This window comes from Nilaparvata lugens, chromosome 10, assembly GCF_014356525.2.
Source record: "Nilaparvata lugens isolate BPH chromosome 10, ASM1435652v1, whole genome shotgun sequence".
Taxonomy (NCBI): Eukaryota; Metazoa; Arthropoda; class Insecta; order Hemiptera; family Delphacidae; genus Nilaparvata; species Nilaparvata lugens.
In genome coordinates this window covers 31,285,954-31,299,586 of record NC_052513.1, presented here as the reverse complement: position 1 = coordinate 31,299,586, position 13,633 = coordinate 31,285,954, and the positions used below count along the sequence as shown (strand labels likewise).

The following is a 13,633-nucleotide window of genomic DNA, read 5'->3' as shown; positions in this document are numbered from 1 at the left end:
AATTTGAAACAACTTGGAAATTCCTGGCATGCTTCCAAATTCAAGCCTCCATCCATCCAGAAGGCCAGGCCACTAAAGGCACACTATTAATTCTGAGTCAAGTGAAAGTTGCTGTATTTACTCCCAATGAAAACTGTCAGTAGCGCTTGAATGGGAGATATTGATACAATTCACAAGGAATGCTGCCAATTTAAAGTGAATCTCACTATATTGGCTGAACTTTGCTTCAACTTTACTATATGCGAAAAGTTGTAATCGAAACCAATGTATCGATGTTAGCCTTCATAATATATAGTGTACCCAGATATTTAGGTAATTGACCTTATACATAGATATAGGAATAGGTTGCTATCCTATACATAGAGTGTATTCAGGTAATGGACAAGTATATACAGATATAGGCAGCCATCATTGTACAATGACTCAATAAGTAAGTTAGAGCTTTAACTGAAGTTGACCCCTGATGTCCCGAAATTTCCCGGTCAGTTTTCGGGTTGAAGGTGAGTTAGGAGGCTGGAAGGGAGAATTTTGAGGGGGTGAACTGGTGAGTGAGGACCTCTCCCTTTTGGTGTGCAAAAGAGGAACTTTCATTATTAGGTTGAGGTTCTCACTCACTCTGCTCTCATGTATGACAAAGGGCTGCTTTTAGGGAATAAATTATTGGTTTGTACTTACTACTCGTATGTAATGGATTGTGAGGTTATGACATTATGGTGATATTGACATTATGTTGTAGAGTACAGCGGAACCTCGATATAGTACACCACGCACCAATTTATAGTGCATTTTTCCTGCAGTTCCTTGGAACGTCAATATTGCTTCCAACCTAGATATACTGTACTACACCACGAAACTAGTACAGAACTGAAATAATAAACTGTACAGACTAGAAATAATACATTTTTTGAGCGGTCCCTAGAAATGGTTGTGCTATATCAAGGTTCCACTTTATAGGGTATATAGAGCCACAGGTAAGGTGATAGTAAAGAGTCCCCTATCGTTTTTCTCAACCATTTTCTGTAATTCAGATGCTTCAAGACATCATATTGATAATTCATATTATTATGTTAGCCTCTCATTTAAATAGAACGAATATAAAAATAGATTTAAATTCAAATTCAAAAATCATTTATTTCCCAAATAATTACAGAAGTGTTACATAACACAAACGTATTATAAAAAATGTAAGGAAACCCCCTACAAGACTATCCGTCTGTGTGTAGGGGGGAGTTCAGTACGGTAACAGTCTTTCACACATCAGTTTAAAACAATAATAATTCCTATATATTTAGCATGCACCTAAATTCTAGATAATTCTAAGGATTTAATTATAATTTCACATCATTTGACATAAAATTTGATTGATTATTCATTTATTCATATGTATCAACAGATTTCAAGAGATGCATGAACCGCAGTGCGTGGGTCCCTGATGAATTCCCAGATAATCAAAAAGAAAAACAAAATTTAATAGAATGAAAAGTTAAAAGATTGAAGTAAATGGGAGAGTGGGACAAGGAAAAATACAATATCTTAACAATCCAGACTAGAAAAAAAAGATAACAATATGAAGGAAGTGTAGGTTGGTTTATCAAACTGGGTTAGATTGGATTGATTATCGTGCATAGCGGGATCGAAGTAACTGCTCGGACATCTCCCAGCCAATATGGTATAGCCACCTGTCCATCATTTGATCTTGTAAACACTAGACGGAAATTAATGGTTGAACAATTAGATATATCTATTCAGACAGCTATATAGATTAATAAAACAAAATAAAATCTTATAGTCCTTTAAGATAAAATAGCCCTTTATTTAAAAAAAAAACTTTAAAATAGTTTCACAACTAGTTTCGGTGATATTACACCATCGTCAGGTAATAAAATAAAATAAAATTCAATAATGTTTACTAATTGATACAAAACGAACATAATTTTGCTTAATTTCATATGATTAATTTATTTTTGATTAAAGTTATTAAATCTAAATTTTGAATTTATAGGCTATTTTAAAAAGTTTTTAAATTTTATTTATTCCCTTTTAATTTTATCAAAAATAGGATTATTTAAGTCAAATTGGATTATATTCATTAAATTATTCCTATTCAATTTTGCAGTTTCATAGATATGAAATTCTTCTTTTACATTCAACTTATTACTTTCATTACCAATGCTTAATATTTTTATATTAGAATTTATATTGATATAATTATGATTATTTTCAATTAAATGCTCAGCAAACGCAGATTTTTGAGTAGTATTTTTTTATTTTAAAGCCTGAATATGTTCATTAAACCTTTTTTGAAAACATCTACGTGTTTGACCTATGTAACATTTTTCACAATTACTACATTCCAGTTTATAAACGCCTGATTTTTTAAGATTGTTCCTGTTGTATTTTTTTATTAGAAATCTTCTTTATTTAATCAAAAGCATTATTTGTTGTTTTGTATCCTAGATAAAATGTTTTTGCGAAAGTCTTCCTAATCGCCTTATTGAGAATAGTGACAAATATATTCCTTATTCTCTGAATTTCTATCATTTTGTGGATTAATTTCTTTATATTTTCGCTTCTATATCATCTTATTAATAAATTTGGTATCATATCCATTTGTCACTGCAAAATGTTTCATAATTTTCACTTCTTTTTCATAATTTTCTTTTGACATAGGAATATTTATCAATCTATAAATCATTGATCTGAATGCTGCTGTTTTTTGCTGCCATGGATGGTTAGAGTCTTTTGGAATTAGAGAATTTGTATGCGTGGGTTTCCTGAATATATTAAAATTATGTTTCTCATTTCTCTTACTTATTTCCATGTCCAAAAAACTTATTTTCTCTCTTTGAACTTCCAAAGTAAATTTTATAGAAGGTGGAATTGCGCTTAAATATTTTTCTCAATTTTCACGTGTTTCATCTTTATTATTGTATTTAAGCATATTATATCATCAACATATCTATATCAATAAATGATATTTTCTGTCAAAGGATGATTATTATTATTAACAATAGCTCTAACCAGAAATAAATTAAGCATATGTTCGTTTTGTATCAATTTGTAAACATTTATTGAATTTTATTTTATAACCTGACGATGGTGTGATCACCGAAACTAGTTGTTCAACTATTTTAAAGTTTTTTTTAAAAAATAAAGGGTGCTATAAGATTTTATTTTGTTTTAAAAAGTAGCCCATGTCAATAAGTGTTTTTATCTATATAGATGTAGATATATATAATTTTGAATGAATAATAAGTTGAACAAGTATCTACATTTATTCAGATTGTTAAGACGGTTACATAGAGGTAGATACTGTATATCATTTTGCATGAGCACACTGCACTCAGATACAACCATGCAACAGTATGCAAGTGGGGGTGCATCTGTATGCAAGTAATGCAACTGCATATACACCAATTCTAGAGGCGCTTAGTGTGGCATAGGAGGGGCATTGAGCCATAATAATTGAGCACAAACTCTATGCGACAAACAGCGTTTGTAACGCGATCTGCACTGGGTGCTTCCCACCAATGGCAAGACTGGAGACCACATGTTGAGAAGGAGATGCATGAAGGGATAGCAGTGATTGTTCAGGTGATTTTGCCTACAATAATTCACTGCCAAGTATGTTACCTCTCCGAATACTTATTGTTAACTGGATAGTTTTTTAACTCTCCAAATACATTGAGCGACTAAGCACTTCCAATTTCTCTGGTATCATTAATGATATTACGTGCTGACAATCCCTTCAATATTAATAGTTATAAAACACTTTATTTCTATGTTTTGAGCCACTCAATGAACATAATATCACTGTCAATCTCAAATCAAGTTTTATTCAATGATATCACTTATCTCTCTATCACATTACCTTGTTCCAATCGTATTTTTTCTTTTACTGAAAGTGATGCTAACAAATACCCTCGGCTTATGTTTTTGTGAAAGACATTGCAGCATTTAATATCTGCATGTTTTAGACTTTCTATACTCCATACACATCTACACCACTATCAATCTCCCAGGCATCAATAATGTAGCATTCCATCTCTATTCATTATTTCAAGAATATCCAAATAATTGTCATCATAGTCACCAAAGATGAATCAACAGAGTTGATATTGTGCTTGTGTATTCCCTGCTTATACACGGTAAATGTTGGAGACGAGGCTGAGTGCCCTAAAACGTAATGACCAAAGAAGTGGAATTGTTCCATTTGAAATGATAGCAAAATTGAGCTAATACCGCGAGTTTATGAAAAACAAAATTTAAGTAGCAGGTAAACCGTGCTCTGCAAGGTCTTATTGAAAACTTGATAAACTGAGAACTTGACTTACTGGAAGCTTGAAGAATTTAAAATAGGCCTATAACCATCCTCGGTGAATAATTGAGAATCTATCTACAAAATTTCAAGTTAATCAGTAATTTACATTTTTTTTAAATTTAGCTTAGCTGATATTCATCCTAAAATGGAAGATGGAAAGAATATGGAATTCTGTGTGATTCGTCGTATATCGCATATTTCCTGAACAATTCATTGACAATCAACAACAACTATGAACGCCTTAAATTCATCTCTAAAACACTGATTCAACCTATCTATTCTCTTTTTTTAATTCAACACTTTACTGATATATATTACTACCAATTGATTGAGAAGAATATGTTCTCGGAAAAATAAATGCTGCATGACTAAGCACATAGGAAGTTCGTATTGAGATGTCAATGAAAATATTGATTGTCAGATAAATTTCATGATTCACCAAATAAATTCAAGTATGACATGAGATACATTGACTTTTTGGCGATACGATGTTCGCCGGGCAAGCTAGTAGAGATAGGTACTATATTTTTAATTGATTATCACATATTCTACTGGACATTTCAATCGTATTAAAATTCGCTCATGTTCCATTGCTTTCTACAGAAACAGAAAGTATTGAAACAATAAAGAAGGAAGTGACGAGGCCTGGAATGGAAAGGGAGTGGAAGAATTCTGAGAGCGTTGAAAGTAGAAGGAATTACCAGATCTTACTGATCTACTCAACTAAACGCGAAAAGCCGGCGAATGTGGGACTTAGCAATTGCTCCGCGCACTTATCCTCTTACTTACACTTTGCCCCCTCTTTCATTCAGGATAAGTGCTCCCTCTCACACCATGTTCGTCTCTTTCTGTCTTATTCCTATCCCTGTTCTTTTCTTGAACCACTTACTCGCTTCCAAATTGGCTGACTGTTCCCCATGGACCGACCATGCAGGGCTGATCTGACTTCCATTTTTCAAATCTGTGCACTCGCTCTTATTCCACATGATTTCTTTCTATAAACCTTTTTATTTCACCGTAATTTAGCTTTCCCACCAGTAATTCACCTTTCTCTCTCTATAAGTCATCCTCTTTCTTCCTGATGTAATTCAAGCTTGGGCCACTCGTCATTTCCTCTCCTTTTCCCTTTCTCCTTTGTTTCATCCTCCTGCTCCTCATCTTTTTCTTCCTCTACCGTACCTTCCTTTTCCTCCTTCTCCATTATTTTCTCTCCCGCTTTCTTCTCCTTATAAGCCACAATCATCATCACCCCAATTCCGAGTAGGGATTTCAATCAGACAATTCTCCAAGCTATCTTTCGTTCTCATCAGAGAGAATCTTTTTCGAAATTTTTTCTGGAGAAAAATGTGCAGAACTAATTGGAACTAATAGTGATCTTGCTTGCTTCTATCATCCATTATCAAATTGTTTACTTGAACACAATATGAAATATACTGATATATTCAAAGAAATAGGAATGAAGAGTACAAAAACTTCGAATTTCGAATTTCAAAACCATTCAGCAGTTCATGAACCTTGAAAAATCATGTTTAAAAGAGACTTACTTGATAGAAGAAAGGTAGATTGGATTTTTTAGAAGGCAACGTAGGCAGATTAGATTTTTTAGAAAGCAATGTAGGCAGATTAGATTTTTTAGAAGGCAATGTAGGAAGATTAGATTTTTTAGAAGGCAATGTGGGCAGATTGGATTTTTTAGAAGGCAATGTAGGCAGATCAGATTTTTTAGAAGGCAATGTAGGAAGATTAGATTTTTTAGAAGGCAATGTGGGCAGATTGGATTTTTTAGAAGGCAATGTAGGCAGATCAGATTTTTTAGAAGGCAATCTAGGCAGATTAGATTTTTTAGAAGGCAATGTAGGCAGATTAGATTTTTTAGAAGGCAATGTAGGCAGATTAGATTTTTTAGAAGGCAATCTAGGCAGATTAGATTTTTTAGAAGGCAATGTAGGCAGATTAGATTTTCTAGAAGGCAATCTAGGCAGATTGGATATTTTAGAAGGCAATGTAGGCAGATTAGATTTTTTAGAAGGCAATGTAGGCAGATTAGATTTTTTAGAAGGCAATGTAGGCAGATTAGATTTTTTAGAAGGCAATGTAGGCAGATTCGATTTTTTAGAAGGCAATGTAGGCAGATTAGATTTTTTAGAAGGCAATGTAGGCAGATTAGATTTTTTAGAAGGCAATGTAGGCAGATTAGATTTTTCAGAAGGCAATGTAGGCAGATTAGATTTCTTCATGTCTTACGAACGATAACGACATTTTTTTTGCAATAGCAATATCACATTTTAAAATCAAAACAGCTATAACGAAGCCATACATAACATTGGATAAACTTGACAGCCAGTAAAACAACTCAGAATGATACCTAGTTGTTAATCACCATTTTTAATGCATGTTCTACACTCTCATTATTTATCAAGAGAACACTTTCATAAGCTCCTAAAAAGGGTTTTAAGCCTCCTCACTAGCGTGAGGACATTCTCACCCCTCTCTAGTCTGCTGGCTACTCACAAGGGCCCCACTTATGCTCAGGGATACTCAAACCCTTCCCTCTCCACAATTTTAGCATGAGGGGGGCCGCTGGAATCCAGTTGAGGGGGTTACAGGAAATTCACTATTACCCCTCCCCACTCTATTTTCTTCAACCAACTTCCATGCATCACGTTGTGGTTCTATGTTATAAAATATGATGGAAATTTTGAGGGGGGGAGAATTGTGGAAATGAGGCGAAAAGGGGGAAACCCACAATCCATCATACAACCACCGTAGCGTGGAAAGTACATAGGTCCCCAATAAAAAAAACTGGGCCGGAGGGTTTTCCCGACTCTGAGTTTGCCGGGTGAGGGGTAGGGGAAAGGGTTCTCCCGACTCTGGATTTTCCAGCGTCCATTTGTGGTGGTGGCTACTTTTTGCCACGTCAACAATACCCGGATTTTCCATTTTCCTCGCGCCGGCAACAGGTGGACTGAGCAGCAGTTGGAAAATTCACAGCAACTGACTGCACGCATCTCTTTCACTCGCTCTCACTATCTCTCTCTCTCTCTCTCTCTCTCTCTCTCTCTCTCTCTCTCTCTCTCTCTCTCTCTCTCTCTCTCTCTCTCTATGTCACTCTCTCTCTCTCATCCCTCCACCATAATAAGGGGAACTGCATGAAAGTTAGCAGTTCTACCGCGGTAATGCGTTGTTGAATATGAAGCACATATCATCATTTAAATAATATTGTAATACATTTGACCTTTGAGCCGATTATTGATGTAGCTTCGATGTAATTATTCCATCTTATTCAATTGAACAGAACTCTTGTGTTTTGTGTTGAAACACTTTCTCGAAAACTTACCTCTATATCCATTCAATTTTCAACTCTCTTCAGATAAGTTATCAAATGTATTCTTTTGTCGAGCTCTCTTTCGTAGATGTTTATCCATAGGAGATGGAGATGGCTTCCATAGTTTGTTTATATATTTTTTTAAATTTCAAAGTACTTTTACAAAAATGTGGATGTGGATGTGGAAGAAGAAGAAGAAGAAGAAGAAGAAGAAGAAGAAGAAGAAGAAAAAGAAAAAGACATAGAAAAAGAAAAAGACATAGAAAAAGAAAAAGAAGAAGAAGAAGAAGAAGAAGAAGGAGAAGAAGAAGAAGAAGAAGAAGAAGAAGAAGAAGAAGGAACAATGAGAGGAGAAGACTGAAATACATGGAAGTTATCGTATAGAGACAAAGGAAAGAAGAAGTAGTGATGCATGAATGATCTTCTTGGCCATTAAAGGCAGGAAGAAATGCGACAGAGAATAGCGATGCAGCAACAAGAAGGAAGTAGGGGATGAGGAAAGGAAGGAGTGGATGAGAGAAACGACAGGAGAGAGACAGTGTCAGAGTATTAGTGAGATACGACATAGTACGTGTCTCCTATAGTGAGGTTCACGTTATAATGGCAGTGGATAAAGATAGAAGAACAGCGTTGCCTGTTCTCTGCCTTAACTAATTATATTTCTACATTGTCAAAAACAGATTTGACATCGTTGCGGAGCTAGAAAAGGATAGTACTACCTGCTTTGTCGAATGATAGGCAAGGATAGCAGCATCAAAATACTGTCATTATAACGTGGACCTCACTATAGAGAGACATGCTGAAAAGAGTTTAAATTTGCAAGAGAGGGTTTCACTCAACTTATTTTATAGAATGAGAGGGGATAGGGAAAGACAGATGAAGGAAGAGAACTAATTATTGAGAACGAGGAGGAGAAGATGATAAGAAGAGAAAAAGATGGAACGAATAGAAGTTAGAGACGAAGGAAAAGACAGATGATGAGAAGCTAACAGTTGAAAATTACTGCTTGTGATAGAAATAGGGGTAGAGGGGTTGAATATCAGGTCATGTCAGAGGCCCTGAAATTGATCAGTTGCGACCTGAAAACTCTGACACCAGACCTGAGCCAGCCAGGTCACACGATATTATTATTATTATTATTATTATTATTATTATTATCATTATTATTATTATTATTATTAGGGGTTGAATAGGGACTTCCATGAAAACAGGGAAAGACAGATGAAGGAAGAAAACTGATGAATGGGAACGAGGATAAAAAATTGAATCAGAAGAACATAGACATAGAGGAAGAGACAGATGAACAAGGAGAACTAACAAATGGGAATGGAGCAATACTTTAGATTGAGGAAGGTAGGATAAATTGGATAGAGTAAAGGAGAAATTAATTGAGAGCAAACAAAAATAAAATCTATATTATTCAGACCCCTTATTTATTTTTATTATTTTACAAAGGCGACTTCCTAGAAGTATTTTATGCCTAGGTGATGATGATGGGATGAATGATAATACAATGAAGTTAGAGTTATGAATGAATGAAAATTATAGGTTATGTTATCCACTTAAATTGATTTGAGTCCACTTTTCAGACCAGAAATAAATAAACTAGAAATTTTGAAGTAGACTTGATTAAAAACCGAGTATAATAGAATGATTACATTCAATAAACTCTCAGAACTTGAAAATATTGAGTTATTAAGAAAAATTTTAAACCAAAAATAAAACACAAACTAATTCACTGAAAGCACAGCTGTCTTCTTGGCCATTAAAGGCAGGAAGAAATGCGACAGAGAATAGCGATGCAGCAACAAGAAGGAAGTAGGGGATGAGGAAAGGAAGGAGTGGATGAGAGAAACGACAGGAGAGAGACAGTGTCAGAGTATTAGTGAGATACGACATAGTACGTGTCTCCTATAGTGAGGTTCACGTTATAATGGCAGTGGATAAAGATAGAAGAACAGCGTTGCCTGTTCTCTGCCTTAACTAATTATATTTCTACATTGTCAAAAACAGATTTGACATCGTTGCGGAGCTAGAAAAGGATAGTACTACCTGCTTTGTCGAATGATAGGCAAGGATAGCAGCATCAAAATACTGTCATTATAACGTGGACCTCACTATAGAGAGACATGCTGAAAAGAGTTTAAATTTGCAAGAGAGGGTTTCACTCAACTTATTTTATAGAATGAGAGGGGATAGGGAAAGACAGATGAAGGAAGAGAACTAATTATTGAGAACGAGGAGGAGAAGATGATAAGAAGAGAAAAAGATGGAACGAATAGAAGTTAGAGACGAAGGAAAAGACAGATGATGAGAAGCTAACAGTTGAAAATTACTGCTTGTGATAGAAATAGGGGTAGAGGGGTTGAATATCAGGTCATGTCAGAGGCCCTGAAATTGATCAGTTGCGACCTGAAAACTCTGACACCAGACCTGAGCCAGCCAGGTCACACGATATTATTATTATTATTATTATTATTATTATTATTATTATTATCATTATTATTATTATTATTATTAGGGGTTGAATAGGGACTTCCATGAAAACAGGGAAAGACAGATGAAGGAAGAAAACTGATGAATGGGAACGAGGATAAAAAATTGAATCAGAAGAACATAGACATAGAGGAAGAGACAGATGAACAAGGAGAACTAACAAATGGGAATGGAGCAATACTTTAGATTGAGGAAGGTAGGATAAATTGGATAGAGTAAAGGAGAAATTAATTGAGAGCAAACAAAAATAAAATCTATATTATTCAGACCCCTTATTTATTTTTATTATTTTACAAAGGCGACTTCCTAGAAGTATTTTATGCCTAGGTGATGATGATGGGATGAATGATAATACAATGAAGTTAGAGTTATGAATGAATGAAAATTATAGGTTATGTTATCCACTTAAATTGATTTGAGTCCACTTTTCAGACCAGAAATAAATAAACTAGAAATTTTGAAGTAGACTTGATTAAAAACCGAGTATAATAGAATGATTACATTCAATAAACTCTCAGAACTTGAAAATATTGAGTTATTAAGAAAAATTTTAAACCAAAAATAAAACACAAACTAATTCACTGAAAGCACAGCTGTCTTCTTCGATGAGGAAGAGGCTAACTGGATAAGTTGGGAAGAGTGAGAAGAGGAATGAATAGGTGAATAGAAAGAGGTGATGAGTGAAGGGACCAACTAAAGGAAGAAGGTGTCATATATTATGAACAGCATGAAAGAGATGATAGATGAAATGAAAAAAATGGATGATGGGCGACAGGAAAGTAAGGAAAAGATGAGGAAACAGAGGGAGAAGAAGGAAAGAGAGGAAAAGATGAGGAAACAAAGGTAAAAGCAGGAGAGTGAGGGAAAGATGAGGGAACAGAGAGAGAAGAAGGAAAGAGAGGAAAAGATGAGGAAACAGAGAGAAAAGCAGGAGAGTGAAGGGAAGATGAGGGAACAGAGGGAGAAGAAGGAAAGTGAAGGAAAGATGAGGAAACAGAGGGAAAAAAGGAATGTTAGGGAAAGATGAGGAAACAGAGGGAATAGAAGAAAAGTGTGGGAAAGATGAGGAAACAGAGGGTGAAGAAGGAGAGTGAGGGAAAGATGAGGAAACAGAGGGAAAAGAATAAAAGTGAGGGAAAGATGAGGAAACAGATGGTGAAGAAGGATAGTGAGGGAAAGATGAGGAAACACAGGGAAAAGAAGAAAAGTGTGGGAAAGATGAGGAAACAGATGGTGAAGAAGGATAGTGAGGGAAAGATGAGGAAACAGAGGGAAAAGAAGAAAAGTGTGGGAAAGATGAGGAAACAGATGGTGGAGAAGGATACTGAGGGAAAGATGAGGAGACAGAGGGAGAAGAAGGAAAGTGAGGGAAAGATGAGGAAACAGAGGGCAGAGAAGGAAAGTGGGGGAAGGATGAGGAAACAGAGGGAAAGTGAGGGAAATATGAGGAAACAGAGGAAAAAGCAGGAGATTGAGAGGAAGATGAGGGAACAGAGGGAAAAGAAGGAAAGAGAGGGAAAGTAAGACAGGAAGCAAGGGACTCTTTAGGGCCTTTAGGTACTTGGCGACATTCCCTTAACAATGTGCAGGGTCTTTGACCAGCTTCCTTTTTCCCACCATCAAATGTCTAAAATGGCACTTTCCTGCCTATTTCCAAGGCTTCACTAAGCAGATAATCAGTGCTATGTAGTGTCGCCTCCACAATATAGGGATAGCATTGCTATATTCTCATTACAAGGCTATGTATGAAGTGTTCAGTATATAGTTATAATGGAAATGTTGAAGTGCACAACACAACTTCCATCCAAGAGCTGCTGTTCAGTGTTCATTGTTCTGTAATTCATATCAGAGTGAGGATCAGATGATCCAAGTCGTAGTTACGGTAAGATCTTTGTGATCCCAGGAGATTCACAAAGGGGTAGGAATAGTAAAGGTCCAAAGGAACCATCTCCAAAGGTCTAAAGGTCCATTGCCTGGACTAAAAATGGTATTTATTCATTTTATAACTAAGGAGTATCTTAGTATTCAATCTATGTTAATACATCAGGATCATTTGAAACATGAAAAAATAAAATCTATATATATGAAAAAAGCGAATCGGCACTCACTGACTGACTGACTCACTCACTCGCAGAACTAAAAATCTACCGGACCAAAAAAGTTCAAATTTGGCAGGTATGTTTAGTTGAGTTGGCCCTTTAGAGGTGCACTAAGAGCGGATTTGAAAAAAATTCCAAAGATACGCCCAAAATCTACGTTTTTCCAGCGTTTTTTAGCGTTTTCTCAGCTTTATCGAGAAAAAATGAACAGAAAATGTTCAAATTTAGTACAGAAGCTCAGCTATAGGGAGTAATAATGTTGTATTAGAAGGAATTTGCAATAACGTCAAAGATACGCCAAAATTAACGTTTTTCCAGCGTTTTTTTTTTATTTTTCTCAGATTTATCGAGAACAAATGAACAGAAAATGTTCAAAATTAGTATAGAAGCTAAGCTAGGGTGTAATAATGTTGTGTTAGAAGGAATTTGAAATAATGCCAAACATACGCCAAATTTTTTTTTTTTGCATTTTCTCAGCTCTTTCATCAAGTAATAGACAGAATATGTTCAAATTATACAGAGGTTTAGCTAGGGTCTTAAAATTCTGTGCTGAGGTGACATTAATATTTCATCAAAGATACGCTCAAAATCAGCGTTTTTCTCAGCTTTTCTGCGTTTTCTCAGTACTTTGACTTTCTAATGGAATGAAGCATGCACAAATGAAAAATGCAGGCGAGCGAAGCGAGCCGGCTGATCTCATTTCCCGTCGGGGGTAGACGATCCAGGGGCGGAGTCCCCTGGCTAGTTGGATATGGCGAGCGAAGCGAGCCTGACGACTAGTCATAAATTAGCAAAGTTTTTACAAGACTAAATTGTTATGAAAGCAATAATGTTCAATTTATTATCTTACTTATTCAAGAAGTCTTCATTCTCCTATCATCAACAAAATACTGCTAATCACTAACTAACCAACTCATCACTTGACAAGTTTGGCTTCTGGAGCCAGGGCCAGCACCCAATCGATTCAAATGGTATCAATAACACGTCACTGGCTCAAATAGATATCAGTCGACAAAATGGAGTCTCGATGTTGACGTAATAATATCAGCCAATTGGAGAGCGTTGTGGGCGTGGTCTCGTACAATGAGCACCTCAAGTTTTCGTGATTGGTCGACATTTTGAGATGTTACAACAACTTCTTAGCAAATCACTATTTTAATTTGAAACTGTGTTTTCAGACCAAAACTATACTTGGCTGTATTTAATCGTAAATGTTCATCAAAAGGTATTGAACGAGAAATTGAAACATGATCCTATTCCATTTGATTTGATAAGTTAGCGTTATAAGATTTGATAATCTAATACAGTACTTAAATAAACGATCTTGTAGACCAGTAATAACAGATCCTCAATATCATGAGATTTACAAATCTTCCGGTTGAAGGTTCAAAG

At 35.5% G+C, this 13,633-nt stretch overlaps 1 protein-coding gene across 2 annotated transcripts in view; it reads left to right on the top strand.

Annotated features, from left to right (window-relative positions):
• Positions 1-13,633, top strand: part of LOC111053418 (sodium-dependent dopamine transporter) — a 59,142-nt gene that overhangs the window by 32,317 nt on the left and 13,192 nt on the right. The window lies entirely within an intron of this gene.